Source organism: Pseudopipra pipra, chromosome 3 (genome assembly GCF_036250125.1).
Source record: "Pseudopipra pipra isolate bDixPip1 chromosome 3, bDixPip1.hap1, whole genome shotgun sequence".
NCBI classification, from domain to species: domain Eukaryota; kingdom Metazoa; phylum Chordata; class Aves; order Passeriformes; family Pipridae; genus Pseudopipra; species Pseudopipra pipra.
The window spans coordinates 4,603,236-4,615,584 of NC_087551.1; the positions used below are offsets into that span (position 1 = coordinate 4,603,236).

Below are 12,349 nucleotides of genomic sequence, written 5' to 3' on the forward strand. Positions count from 1 at the left end.
ATCTCAGAATTTCCCTGATCACCATTGTGGCCCTTCTGTTGTACCTGTTGCTGCTCAACTACAATATTTGGAGCACAGCAAGCAAGAGCTGTCCATAATATTTTGAACTTTTACAACATGGCTCCTCTGGTACCTGGTAAAATCAGGTTGCAGAGCTTTGAGTAAAAAAGGCTGCCCGTTTTCCTGCTTGTCACTGATGTATTTTTAGGTGTATTTATTGCTGGGATTTGCAAAATCAGCAGAGACACGGGCTTGACATCTCCAGAGGTTAAACATCTGGAGTAGTGTTTTGCTGTGGTGGAAGCAGGTTGTGATTAATGCTTTGTGTCGTACAGCCAAGGAGATGAATTCACGGTTTTCTTATCAGGTGGAAGCAGGAGGAAGTCCCTGGTACTGCTGAGCAGTCTCTCGCTGTCAACAGGAGTGTTCTGGGGGGCTGTTAGGGCTGGTGAGGTACCATGTTGTAGTTTGGTGTTTTCAGGCTGTGAAGATTTGCAGTGGGTGTCTGGCATAACTGCTGAATATGTTCCCTTTCGTGTTACCGTGTTGATAATAGGATGGGTGTCAATAAATCGATTGCCTGGGGATTTATTGAGAAGTTCCTGATATAATTCTTTTATTTATTTATTTATTTATTTTTATTTAAAGGCTTGTATCAAAGTAAATTGTTCAGGGCCTTGTTACATTATGGATGGGAGAGGGGACATTGATGCCAAGTTTCAGATGTCTCTGCTTGAGGTGTCCAGGCTCCCGGGAGCGACAGTCCTGGATTCTGGAATTATGGCAAATTTACCATATAAACTTGCTTCACGTTCTGCAGAAACTGTGCTGGTCCTTCCTGACTTAACGATGCAGTTCATTCCTAAAAGTTTCTGAGTTCCAAAGGCCCCCAGTGCCTTGAGAGCTCCAATCCCAGTGTCCCAGTTTAAACCTTTCGTTCCAAAACCAGTGAAGTGCTTTGAAAACCCCACTGAGCCACAGCCTTGGCTGGAGGGACATCCCGTGTCCCTTGGAGACTCTAACCATGCAAGAAGAGCTGTACCCATGTACCAGACTGGCAAGAAAAGCAGTGAAGAACATGAAACCAAGGTCTGCCAGGGAAAGGAGCTGTGAAAAAGCTGCAGGTATATAATATATGCTTCCCCCCATCGTCCTTGGTGGGAGCAAGGCAAGGGTTAGGTTATTATCAGCCATTATTTTTAGAGTGATCTTTATGGAATAAGCTTTAAAAATAGAGTCTGGAAGTGCTTTGGAGATTTTTCCTGGGCAGTGTGTCTACACACCAGATTGTACTTATTAGAGGGCATCTTTGAGATAAGTAATGGCATAAAGATGCTAATTTTTTTTTCTTAAGGATGCATTAATTTAAAAACTACCTCTGCTTATTTAATTTTAAAGGGCCAAACCTTTAGCTCTGCACAGAGGAAAATAACTTTGCTCTTGTATTTCAGAGTGTTTCTCTCTCCAGATTTTCTGAACTGTACCTATTTGCTCTGTGTCAGTTTTGGTTAGACATGTATTTAGAAGGGTTTAGGGTAGTTCCACAACTCCCTTTGAATTCCAGTATTTATTCTGCTTTGCAGTGCACATTTATTGGTGGCTGTTGTGCTGAGTTTTTCTTGGATGATAAAATAAACTAAGCAATTAACACTAGATTAAGATGTAATTTTATACAGCATTTATTATATGTATTTTTCCCATGGCAGCCTTAACACCAGGCAGTGTTCACTTCAGCACAAATGTGTTTCTCCTCCCTTAAACATCAATGCAATTCAAACATTTTCATCCCACTGCATTAAATTTACCTTTTAGTAACTGCTTAAGAATAACTACACATTGGAGTCTTTTAATGGCAGAAGGGGGTCATTTCCTAGGCAACAGATTTTAATGGGAAAAACAAGTACTGTGCAACCACAGCTGTACTTTTAAGGCATAGTTCATAATATTTAAAGCCTAAATTTTGGTGCATAAATCATTCAGGCACATGGTAGGGGCTTCTGGCATGAAACATTTGTGGGAAGTGTTACAAAACGGCTGAAATTCTTTGCCTGCCGAACTCTAACACTGCAAATTACCAAAAAACCACCAAAAAACCCTTTAACTTTGGGATTTTCAGTGTTTTCCAGCATTCCAGTTGTACAAGAGGAGAGCTCTCAGCAGTGTTTCTCAATCTCAAATGATGACAGAATAATAGATCCCAGTCAGGATTTATTACTCCTTAAAATGCTGAAGCCACACCAAAGCCATAGTCTACCCCATGCTGTCAGCCCCAAGTGCCAAGTTAGGTAGCTTACCAGAAAGCTTTTTTTTTTTTTAAATACTATTTTAAAGTATATGTATGTGTGCAGCAAATGTAAGTATGGATAATGTATCAGCACGAATAACTTTGACTCCACTTGTCAAAATTAATTTGCAAAATATGTTTCTGTAATACACTGCATTTTCTTTCTAGGAGCTTGGTTTTTAGTTACTAGTCAAGCTGTAAAATTAATTTCAGACTAATTTCCTGCAATTCTTTGGAAGGCTTCATCTCAAGTAAAAGACTAAATGTTGTAAAAATCTGAGTGTAAAGTCCTCAGTTATGAGGATTTTTTGCATCTGCTCTACAGGTAAAGTGCATCATCTTTTTAATTGTAACAACTTAATAGCAAAAGGAATCAGTGATGAGGACTAGCAAGAATGGGTTTTGCATCACTCCCTTCAGCTTTTGCTCAGAGATAAGGGACTCTTACGTCAATCCTGCATTACAGGGGTTAGGGAGACATATTTTTCTGCCTGTATTGTGTTTGACTCGGCCTCAGACTATCACAGCCCATAAATAGCAAACTTAGTCTAAAAGCAGAACTGTTTCTTTTGTGCCTGTTGCTGTTTTACTGCCTCTTTTATGGAACACGGGGAGGGATTCAATTTTAGCGGCGGGATTTATTATTTGAAGATGAGTATCAGATGGAGTTTACTTCTGGAGACATAAAGCAGCGTGGGCTCGAGGGCCGAAGGAAACAAATGTAGATAAACTTGGAACAAACACTGCAGGGTTTGGCTCCTCGTTGTGACTCTACAACTGTAGTGCTTTCAGCTGCAGAGGGCCCCTGAGGACACAGCGGGTGGCAGTTACTGTGATCCAGGGGTGACATCCAGAACTGGTGGCAGAGGAAGCACAGCTTTCCTGGCTCTGCCATAGATGAGCTCGTTGCCATTTGACCACCTCCTTTGTTGGGTTTTGCCTCATCCTTTGGTCGGCTGGACTAAATAAACAGTCTGTGCCTTGAGGAACTAGGAGTGACCTGTGAGATTTTTGGGGGGTGTGGTGTCTGTCAGAACTCTTAACGTGCTTGGAGTATGTGCACTGCTGTAACACAGCAGCCATAGGAGGCACTTTCCCTTAAAATGTCAGATGGAATCATCTAACAGTATCCTCTGGCTGGAATGTGGCTGTTCCCTATAAATACACCGGGGTTAAACACTGGGGAGGCAGAAAGAAGTGGTAAACTAAAGGACAATGTTGGCAGAAGAACACAGAGGGGTCAAGTGGCCTTGAATAAATTTAGACTGGAAATAAAGAGAACTTTCCTAACAATATGGTCCTGGCACAGACTTCCAGAGGTAGTAAAGAGGGCAAAAAAAGCAATTGTTATGAAGGTAGAGCTCGATTTGTTTAGGAAAGGCATTGCCCACTGCAGTGCCTGCAGCTGCAGAACCAAGTGTAAAGAAAAGGAAGGCCTTTTAAAGGGGCCCAAGTCCCTTCTTTTCATTTTATTTGCACTGTCTTTGCAGTGCCACACCTTCATTCTTTTCCACTTCTGTTTAATATTAATAATTTCTTCAGCTGTAGGATTTCCTGGAAGTAAAAATATTAGCCATGCCTTTTTTCTTTTTTATATTTTTTTCACCACCTATAGCATATTTATGCTCTCATCTCTTCCCATTATACTACAAGACTTTTTGGCAAGTGCATTAATAGCTTATGTAGAGAAGTATCACTTAAGAGAAAAAACAATGTATTTTTGGATGTCTTTTCATACAACTTAGCAATTGGAAGTAAGCCAACATGCAACATTATCCCATCTCCCAGGATCGCTCCGAGATGTTCTGCAGAGGGTGTTTTTCAAAGGTTTGGGGAGACAGTGACATATTCCAGTAGTGTCCCTCTTTCCAGTCTGTCAGAAATAGCTAAAGTATTGTGGGGATTAATGGTATTTTTATCTGTCTGATTTAAACATCTTTCCACTGGGCTGGTTGTCTTGCCTTACAAATCTGCCGTGTTGCAAAGTGCTCGTTCCACTCCTAGCTGGGAACCGGTGTGAAGGTGGTTTCGTGGAGTTTTTAAAGATTTAATTGAGTCTAAACTATCTGTCATGTCTTATCCTGTAAGGGATATCCTGACAGAAACAACTCCTTCTACATCTCTGCTGAAAATTCCAGAGCAGCTGGAGAATGGGCTCATGTCTGTAAAACCTTGTGGTGTGGATTCCTTGGGGGTTTCAACAGCCAAGGCCCTGCTGTTGGCTGAGAACCTGGGATACAGTAGCTGAGTTTAATGTAAAGCCTGCACAGAGCAGGCCAGCCCTTTTAAGCAAAACCGAATTTGGAAAGGGAACAAAAAAGGCAAAGCAGAAAAGGCCTGCCAAGGAGTGAGCTGCAGTCCAGTGTGGTTCTCTGGCTGGCTTCAGGTGGAACAGTTCTTCACAGACCAACCCTGAGGTGAAGTTGTTCACCCTCCTTCACTCTTGAGACTTAGGAGAGATTGGTACCAGGGTGGGGGATTTCCCCACTCCTTAACAATTACTGATTATTCAAATTTATATGTATCTGTCTGCTAAAGTTTTAGAAACTGTTCCAAGACTTGTTTTCCTTAACACAAAACCTCTGCTTACCAGAATCTCTGAACTGTGACCATGCTTTGTAACAGCAGAGGTTTTCAAAGCTGCTGCAGACATTTAAAGGATCAATATTCATTCAAAATAAATGTGTTTCCAACATATAAATTTTAAAAGAGGAGAAAATATTGAGTGTTTAAAATGTTCCCTGCTTAGGTGTGTGTTTTGCTGTTTTCTAGCACTACCAGAGGAAAAATACATCCATTTCATGGGCTGTAGCCCCTGTGGGTTAGAGCCCTTCTTTCTTGGGAGTTTGAAAAGGGATGAAAAAGCCTGTGAGTTCTAATAAAGTAAGTGAATAAAGAGCGTGCTCAACATTGCACAGTGGCTTTAAGATCTTGTTAAACCGGATGGCTCATGCCTACAGGCACAAGTGAGATTTGGAAACATGTGTTTCTTCTCAGGTGACACTTCCTCCTTTCCCTTTGGAGATGGCAGTGTCCTTGGAATGCTCCCGAAGTTTTAGTTCTGATTGGAGTATGAGGTTTGCTATTTGCTGTGGCTTGCCTGGAAGCTTTTAGGAAATATTTCCTCCCTGGAGTGAACTAAGTGTCTTGGGCTGCAGTACCTCTTCTAATGGTTCAGAAAAGTGGTTTTCCATCTGCAGACATTTTCTTGCCAAAAAAAAATTGTATCCACTGTTAGTTTTCTCTGTGCACTTGTGCAGGTGCTAAAGTGGCTGCGATAGCTTCATTAGAATGGCAAGCATTCCTGCTTCAGACATACTGAGCTCTGCTTTGCTTGCCTGATGCTCCTTCCTCTGCAAAATATTCTGGATCTCGGTGTCCTTGGGCGTGTGAGATTTCCACATGGATTAACTGATACTGAGCAAGCTCTTTTATGTAGGCTGCTTAAAGCACAACATGTTTACCTTCCCGTGTTTTCCCTCACTGACTGCTTGTCATTAAGTGAGCATTTACTTCTGGTCTTGATTGGAGTTACCATTCCCTGTTTATAATCAGATTTCCCTGTGTTTTGTTACAATATACCCGTTCAAGAGTAGAGCAAGGAATCTTGTTCTAGTCCTTTCTTACTGAGTTTTCCATTTCTTTTTCAAGAACATGTTACCCAAGACAGCTTGTTTTGGTCTGTGGCCAGGTAACTGTGTAATTACAGAAGGTATCTGAGCAATTATAACTGAGGGCAGAATTGGATCCGTTGTGTTTTCCTTTAAGTTTGGAGAACGGAAATGAGATTTGAACACAACAGGATATTGTCCTGCTTTGATTTTTAGAGGATTCAAGCAATGAGACAACTAATAAACCCGCTGCAAGACTGTTTCCTAGCACAGTTAGTCGTAGCACTGCCAAGCTTTTCCAGACACTCCCCCCAAGTTTTGCGTGGCTTGCTCTGATCTCGTTACCTGCTTCTGCCTTCGGCCACTGGGACTGTTCTCCCTCATCCTTGTTGTTTATGCTTAAAACACCCCTTGACAAATATGTCGTTGCCACTTCAGCTTTGATTTTTCTTGTTTTGGCATATACTGTGAGGTATTCATAACAGTTCTCTAAATAACCTTCTATATAGAAACTTGTTTCTGATAATAAGAAGTCAAAAACTACTCATGAGACTGGATGCAGTGTCAGTGGTGCCATTAAGACCCTTGATGTTGTTGGTAATTAATTAATTCAATCATAAATTCTGGCCATTTGTAGGATTGATTGTACAGTTAGATTTAGTTATGGGTACGAGTGTTGATATATTTGATCTCTTCCATCAATGTCTTGATAATAAAATGTCCTTCCAATCAATTACTTTTTTTTTTTAATCACCTTTTTCGGTGAAGCTTCATATACAGAGGCATTTCTGTTCTCTGCATCTCGTCTGCTTTTCAGGGTGATAGATTTGTAGGCATCTTCTTCCCAGCTCAAATCTGTATTTTAGATTTTTCTTTGCTCCAGTGATTAGTTATGTAGCTTGAATTATTATATGTGTGTTCTCATTTGATGTGTGTCCCATTTACCTGGTTCATTACAGCTTTAACCCTCTTGTTTTGCTAACAGCTACCAGAGAACTGTCTGTTCTTTAAACCCTGTGTGGTTGATTCTACTTTTTCACTTTATTAAAGACTTTATGAAGCCAGACCTACTGCTGATCAGTGTGTCAGCGTCTGGGTTTTTTATGCACTTAAGCTTCCAAATTCAAAGAAGCCCTGAATCTTCTAGTCCGACCTCAGTTTATTTCTATCTGTGCTTTTTACAGATTAGTTTTTCCAATAAGAAAAAATTTGAATTTAGAAAACTTCATTAAATGCTTCACTAATATTCAGATACAGCAATTCAGATGTATTGCCCTTCCTCTGCTTATTAATTTGATAAGACTGTCTGACTAGTATGAATTTTTGCCTTTACTGATCGTTGAGAAAACTGCTCAAATGGAGGAGTTACTGCCCATTTCTGAATGGGGTGTGTAAGTGATGGTTGGTATGTAGATATTTTGATAGATCTGCAGATCCAGATCTGAGGCCTGACAGTTTTTACCTCCTCGGTGTTTTTTCTAGAACAGAGCAGCACTGACATTCCTGGGGTAAAGTCCAGCATCTCAGTTGCAGGGTTGAGGCGTTTTCAGTCTGGGCTGAGGTTGTACCATATTCTCTCCTTGTGATGACTTTGCCATTAGGAGGATGTCACTTGGACAATTCAACAGGACACTCCTGTCCTGCCCTAGTTTGCAAAACTGAATACAGACAGAAATTCCAGTTACACCGTGGCAATACAGTAATAGCATGTGTGTCTGGAAAGCCAAACAGGTTTCAGCATCACTTCCCAAATTGCTCGGATGCAAATGCTGCGACCGTCATCAGAGTGGCTCCGGCACATCGTGTCCCACACAGAGTGGATTTTATGTAAATTCGTCCCTGTGAGCTTCTCTGCTGGCTCACAGAGCTGCAGAGCAGAGAGCAGCTAATGTGTGCCCAGAGTCAAGAGACACACCAGGGGTATGTGCATCCTACTCAACGCTGGGCATGAAGTTTTAATACCTAATGAGCTGGAAATTGCAGTGCTGGTTTGTGAGATAGAATTCCCACTGGGACACGTTGTACAGATCTCTGGTAGAGTTATCAACTGTCTGCTTTACTTATAGGATTCTAATCTTCAGCTTGAGAGGACTGCTCGGTTGTGTGGGATCACAGCAAATGTGATTCATGCTGCAGATTGCATTGGAATAGACCTGAATTCGCTGTCAGACAAAATACTGTTGTAATTCTGTGTCTCTGACTGGGAGATGGGAGGCACCGATTCATTGTCTCTCTTCCTTTTCTGTTTGTTTTCTGTTTTACTTTATTAGCATCTCTTGGCACAGTTATACTTTCCAGTTACATTCTGAGTGGATAACAGCATGGGTGTAAACAAATGCAAAGCGCTATGGAGTTTGCAAATACATGGAAAGAAATGTTTAAGATCCACGTGGCCCAACCTGTTGACAGCCTACAAGCAAATGCACATTTTAATTGTCGTACAAAACATTGACAAATTTTAAGGGACGAGCAAAGGCTCTTCGATGTTAAAGTTGCAAGACTAAAGTGCAAAGAAAAGTGTGCAGATAAGTGGTCTTTTCTGCTGTCAGTTGTGCCTCTCTTGTTTTCTGTCCCAAGCCTGCCCAAAGGACTGCAAGGCTTCCTGGGAGCAGATTGGGCAGACTGCAGGGAAAATGGAGTAGCTGCACATCCAGCGTACCTGACAAAACAAGGGGGTGAAGTTTAGATCCAGCAGTTGGGTTGAGAGGTTTGCAGGGTTAGCTGCACTTTTATATTTCCCCCAGACTGCTGCACTGCTGGGGTTTTGGTCTTTATCCTGGGCCTCTGCAGAGGGCACTGAGCTGGTGGAGAAAGTTCTTTTGGAAGCTCGGCCCTCCTTTGAACCCCCATGTCTTTTATCTTGTGCTTGGCACAGTGCTGCCGGTGCTGAGTGAGCAGGGGTTTGTTTATGTCCTCCAGTTGATGAGCTGGCAAGCTCCCAGGGACACAAAGGCGTTTCCACATCCAGAACAACATGCTGGTCATGCCGGCGCTCTAAGGGGACTGGGAAAACAGCATCCTGTCAAGTTACCTATGTCTCATTAAGCAGCAGAAGAAGGATTGCTGTGTCAAAAGCAGCCTGTGCTTTTGCCAGCCCTGGAAAGTGCACGAGAAGAGTTTTGCAGGGGGCTGTTATCTGTGCCTGTGCTGGCACAGGGAATGCACAGTGTGCCCTGGTCCTGCCCAAGGGCTGTCACGGGCCCTGATGAGAGAAGTGTCCTGGGTTCTCTGCGTACGCTCAAAGAGGATGATGAAGAGACAGTAAGTCTTCAAGAGGAGCCTCTGAGGAATATATTCTCAAAATAAAGGCTATCCTGTCAACCATTTCAGCTGGCTGGCTGGAATTCCTGTTTCATGGTAATCTTGTGAGCACCATCTCCCAGGAAGGGGAATATTCTACATCTCATAAACTGCAGAAGAAAACATTTTGATTTATGAATGTTGACAAAATCTGAGGGCTATAGAAAAGAGGATTCACTTAATTACTGTAAATTCTGTGAATTTTCAATAGATCATTTGCCAGCAGTATGTCACCTGCCTGAAGACAGCTTCCAAGAAAAAGGATCTCTGGGATAACTGAAGTGACTTCTGCTGTCTTTACGGCTGACCAAATGCTGACCAGAAAAGAGCCTTGATACTTACAGACAAAGTAACAGTTACATTTTTATGTGGTTTTCTTTAGGCTGCCATCCAGGAGCATTTATGTGTCTGATCCAGTGTGGAAGGTATGGGATTATATAGCCAGAGCTAATATGGAAATATTGTGAAATGCTCAGAACTTGCCACTTCATCATCCTTTTGGGTTTTTTTCTCCCTTGTAACTATTTTGGAGCAATCAGTTGGAGCCAGGGATGCAGAAAAAGATAAAGCTGCTGCACAAACAATTCCCGTGTTTCACATAATGAAGGTGATCACAGTCAGGAAATTCAATGGAATCTCTCAGCGTATTCCTCTTCTGGTAGGAAATTACTTCTCCTTCCTTCCAAATTTTAGTGAAAAAATGCCAGATTTGGTTGACTTCACTTGATTGTCAGTCTGGGGGTCCTTTTTTTGGTCTTGGCATGAATTTCACCACCCTGGTGAAACTGGAGCAGCAGTTTGAGGTGTCCTGTGGAACCACTTGCTAAGAAACTGCTTCGCACTTTGCTGCAGGAGAAACACTGCTGGGGACGTTTTTGGAATCCCCTCTGTGGGCTTCCTCTTCCTTTCTGCAGTGGTGATGTTTGGATGCAGCAGGTGGGACCATCGCTGACAAACTCCCTGCTGAGCAACTGGAAGATAAAGCTGAGCTTCCAAATCAGAAAGGCAGGGCAGAAAGGGGATTGCAGGCACCCACAGAAGGACTGCTGGCATGGGCAGCTAAAGTGCAAGCAGAGCTTAAATCCTCAGCACAGAAGAGTAGTGCAGGGCTAAAGCCAGACCCTGGTTTGGATAGGTCTGTCTGAGTTTGGACTAGATTTGTCTTGTGAAATGATGGCAGGGGAGCTTCACAGTGTGAGTAAGTGTCTGCATGGGCAAGCGGGCAGTCCTGATAGTGAGGGCACTGTGCCCTGCATTTCATACCTAGAAATGGGTAAAATGATCAAAATACACGGAGAAATCAAGGTCCCTTTCTTTTAAAAGCCTCCTTCCTGTTTACAGAGTGGGTTTTGGAAGGTACGTCGGTGTACAAATAAAAAGAGAGGCATATAAAGGCATTCCTAGACTTTCCAGTGCCTCTAGCTCTTTGAAGTTTTTAATTCAGGTGCATTTGTAGAGTTATATCAAAGTTTATATAACCTTTACACAAGTGTTCAGCTACACATTTCTAATTTTGATGTACGGGGAATGTCTGTGACTAGGAATACATTAGACGCTTTTGTATTTCCCCTCAACACTTGTTCTTATATTTTCCAGACCCGTTCCAATGCACAAAATAAAACATTAAAATTGATCTGCTATTTATTTGGCAGGCACCAAACTTTAGCTGGCCGCTTATGCGTGCCCTGACAAGTTAAATCCCCTGTGGCTGACATTCATCCCAAATTTCCTCCGTCCACTGAGGCCGGAGACCCAACACCGCATCTGAACATCTGGGATTCGGTGTGGGAGCTGGTGGTTCTGACAGACACTGAGATTTATCCAGAAGGACTGAGTGTGAGAGAGAAAAAGTGCAAAATGTGAGGAAAAAAGTGTGTGTGTGGGGGGAAGTGGAAAGTGTGAAGGAAATAATGGAAAACGTGAGGGGGGAAAGTGTGAAGTGTGAGAGAAAAAGTGCAGAGTGTGAGGGGAGAAAGTGAAAAGTGTGCAGGGGAAAAGTGGAAAGTGAGGAGAAAAAGTGCCAAAGCATGAGGGGGAAGAGGGGAAAGTGCAAGGGGAAAAATGCGAAGTGTGAGGGGGAAAAAGGGCAAAGTGTGGGGAAGAAAAAGTGTAAAGTGTGAGGGGAGAAAGGGCAAAGTGTGAGGGGAAAAGTGAAAACTGTGAGGGGAAAAGTGGAAAGTGAGGAGAAAAAGTGCCAAAGTATGAGGGGGGAAGAGGGGGAAGTGTGAGGGGAAAAAGGGCAAAGTGTGAGGGGAAAAGTGAAAACTGTGAGAGGAAAAAGTGCAAAGTGTGGGGGGGAAGTGGAAAGGGAGGGGAAAAGTGGAAAGGGAGGAGAAAAATTGCAAAGTGGGAGGGGGAGAAGGTCCAAGGTGTGAGAGGAAACAGGGCAGAGTGGGAGGGAAAAAAGTGCAAAGTGTGAGGGGAAAAGTGGAAAGTGTGAAGGAAAAACTGCAAAGTGTGAGCAAAAAAGTGCAAAGTGTGAGAGGGAAAAACGGAAAGCGAGGAGAAAATGTGCCAACGTGTGAGGGGAGAAAAGTGCAGAGTATGAGGGGGAAAAAGCGCAAAGTTTGAGGGGAAAAGTGTAAGGAGCAGCCCTGTGAGCCCTGGAGGGAAGAGGGAGAGGAGAATGAGGAGCTCCTGCCCTGTTCAGTGTGAGGCATCCCAGTGGCACCAGGGGAAAGAGTTAAGTTTTGAACATTTAAATTGGCCAGACACCACAGGACAAAGGAGACATTTTTAAGTTTGTGTTGTTTAGGTGTTTTAATAGAGCACTACTAAGTGACCCCATGGGGAGGGAAATTCTAATTAATCGGATAAATTAGAGAAGAGATATTTGAAGGGGGGAAAAAAAGAATAAATTTCTAGTGCTGGGAAACGCCAAACCCTGCAGAGGGAAGGGTCTTGCTGAGGGCTGTAGCTGCCGACATGGCTTCTGCTGTGGTTACATCTGTGTGTGCTCTGCTCCCTCTGGCTTTTCCAGCATGGCTGAAGGAGTCAGCTGGAGTCTTGTCCTTCATTGCATTGCACTCGGGGTTATTTAGGATGATCTGGAACCAAGCATTGCTGAAGGTGGTGGTAGCATTTCCATAAACACCGATGAGTTTTGGGTCTGCCTCTGTCCCAACAAGAATCATCAGATCAAATTTGACATGAC

The 12,349-nt window shown here is 42.9% G+C and overlaps 1 protein-coding gene and 1 long non-coding RNA gene across 5 annotated transcripts in view; one reads left to right on the plus strand and one right to left on the minus strand.

Annotated features, from left to right (window-relative positions):
- Window positions 1-12,349, plus strand: part of PLCB1 (phospholipase C beta 1) — a 334,660-nt gene that overhangs the window by 215,780 nt on the left and 106,531 nt on the right. The window lies entirely within an intron of this gene.
- LOC135410764 (uncharacterized) overlaps window positions 4,469-12,349 on the minus strand; it is a 53,797-nt gene continuing 45,916 nt past the window's right edge. The window contains exon 3 of one of the 2 annotated variants that reach the window (XR_010428866.1): window positions 4,469-9,305. This is a non-coding gene — a long non-coding RNA (uncharacterized LOC135410764). Of the gene's footprint in view, window positions 9,306-11,121; window positions 12,311-12,349 lie in introns of those variants that run through there. The other variant, XR_010428865.1, reaches the window with a different exon arrangement.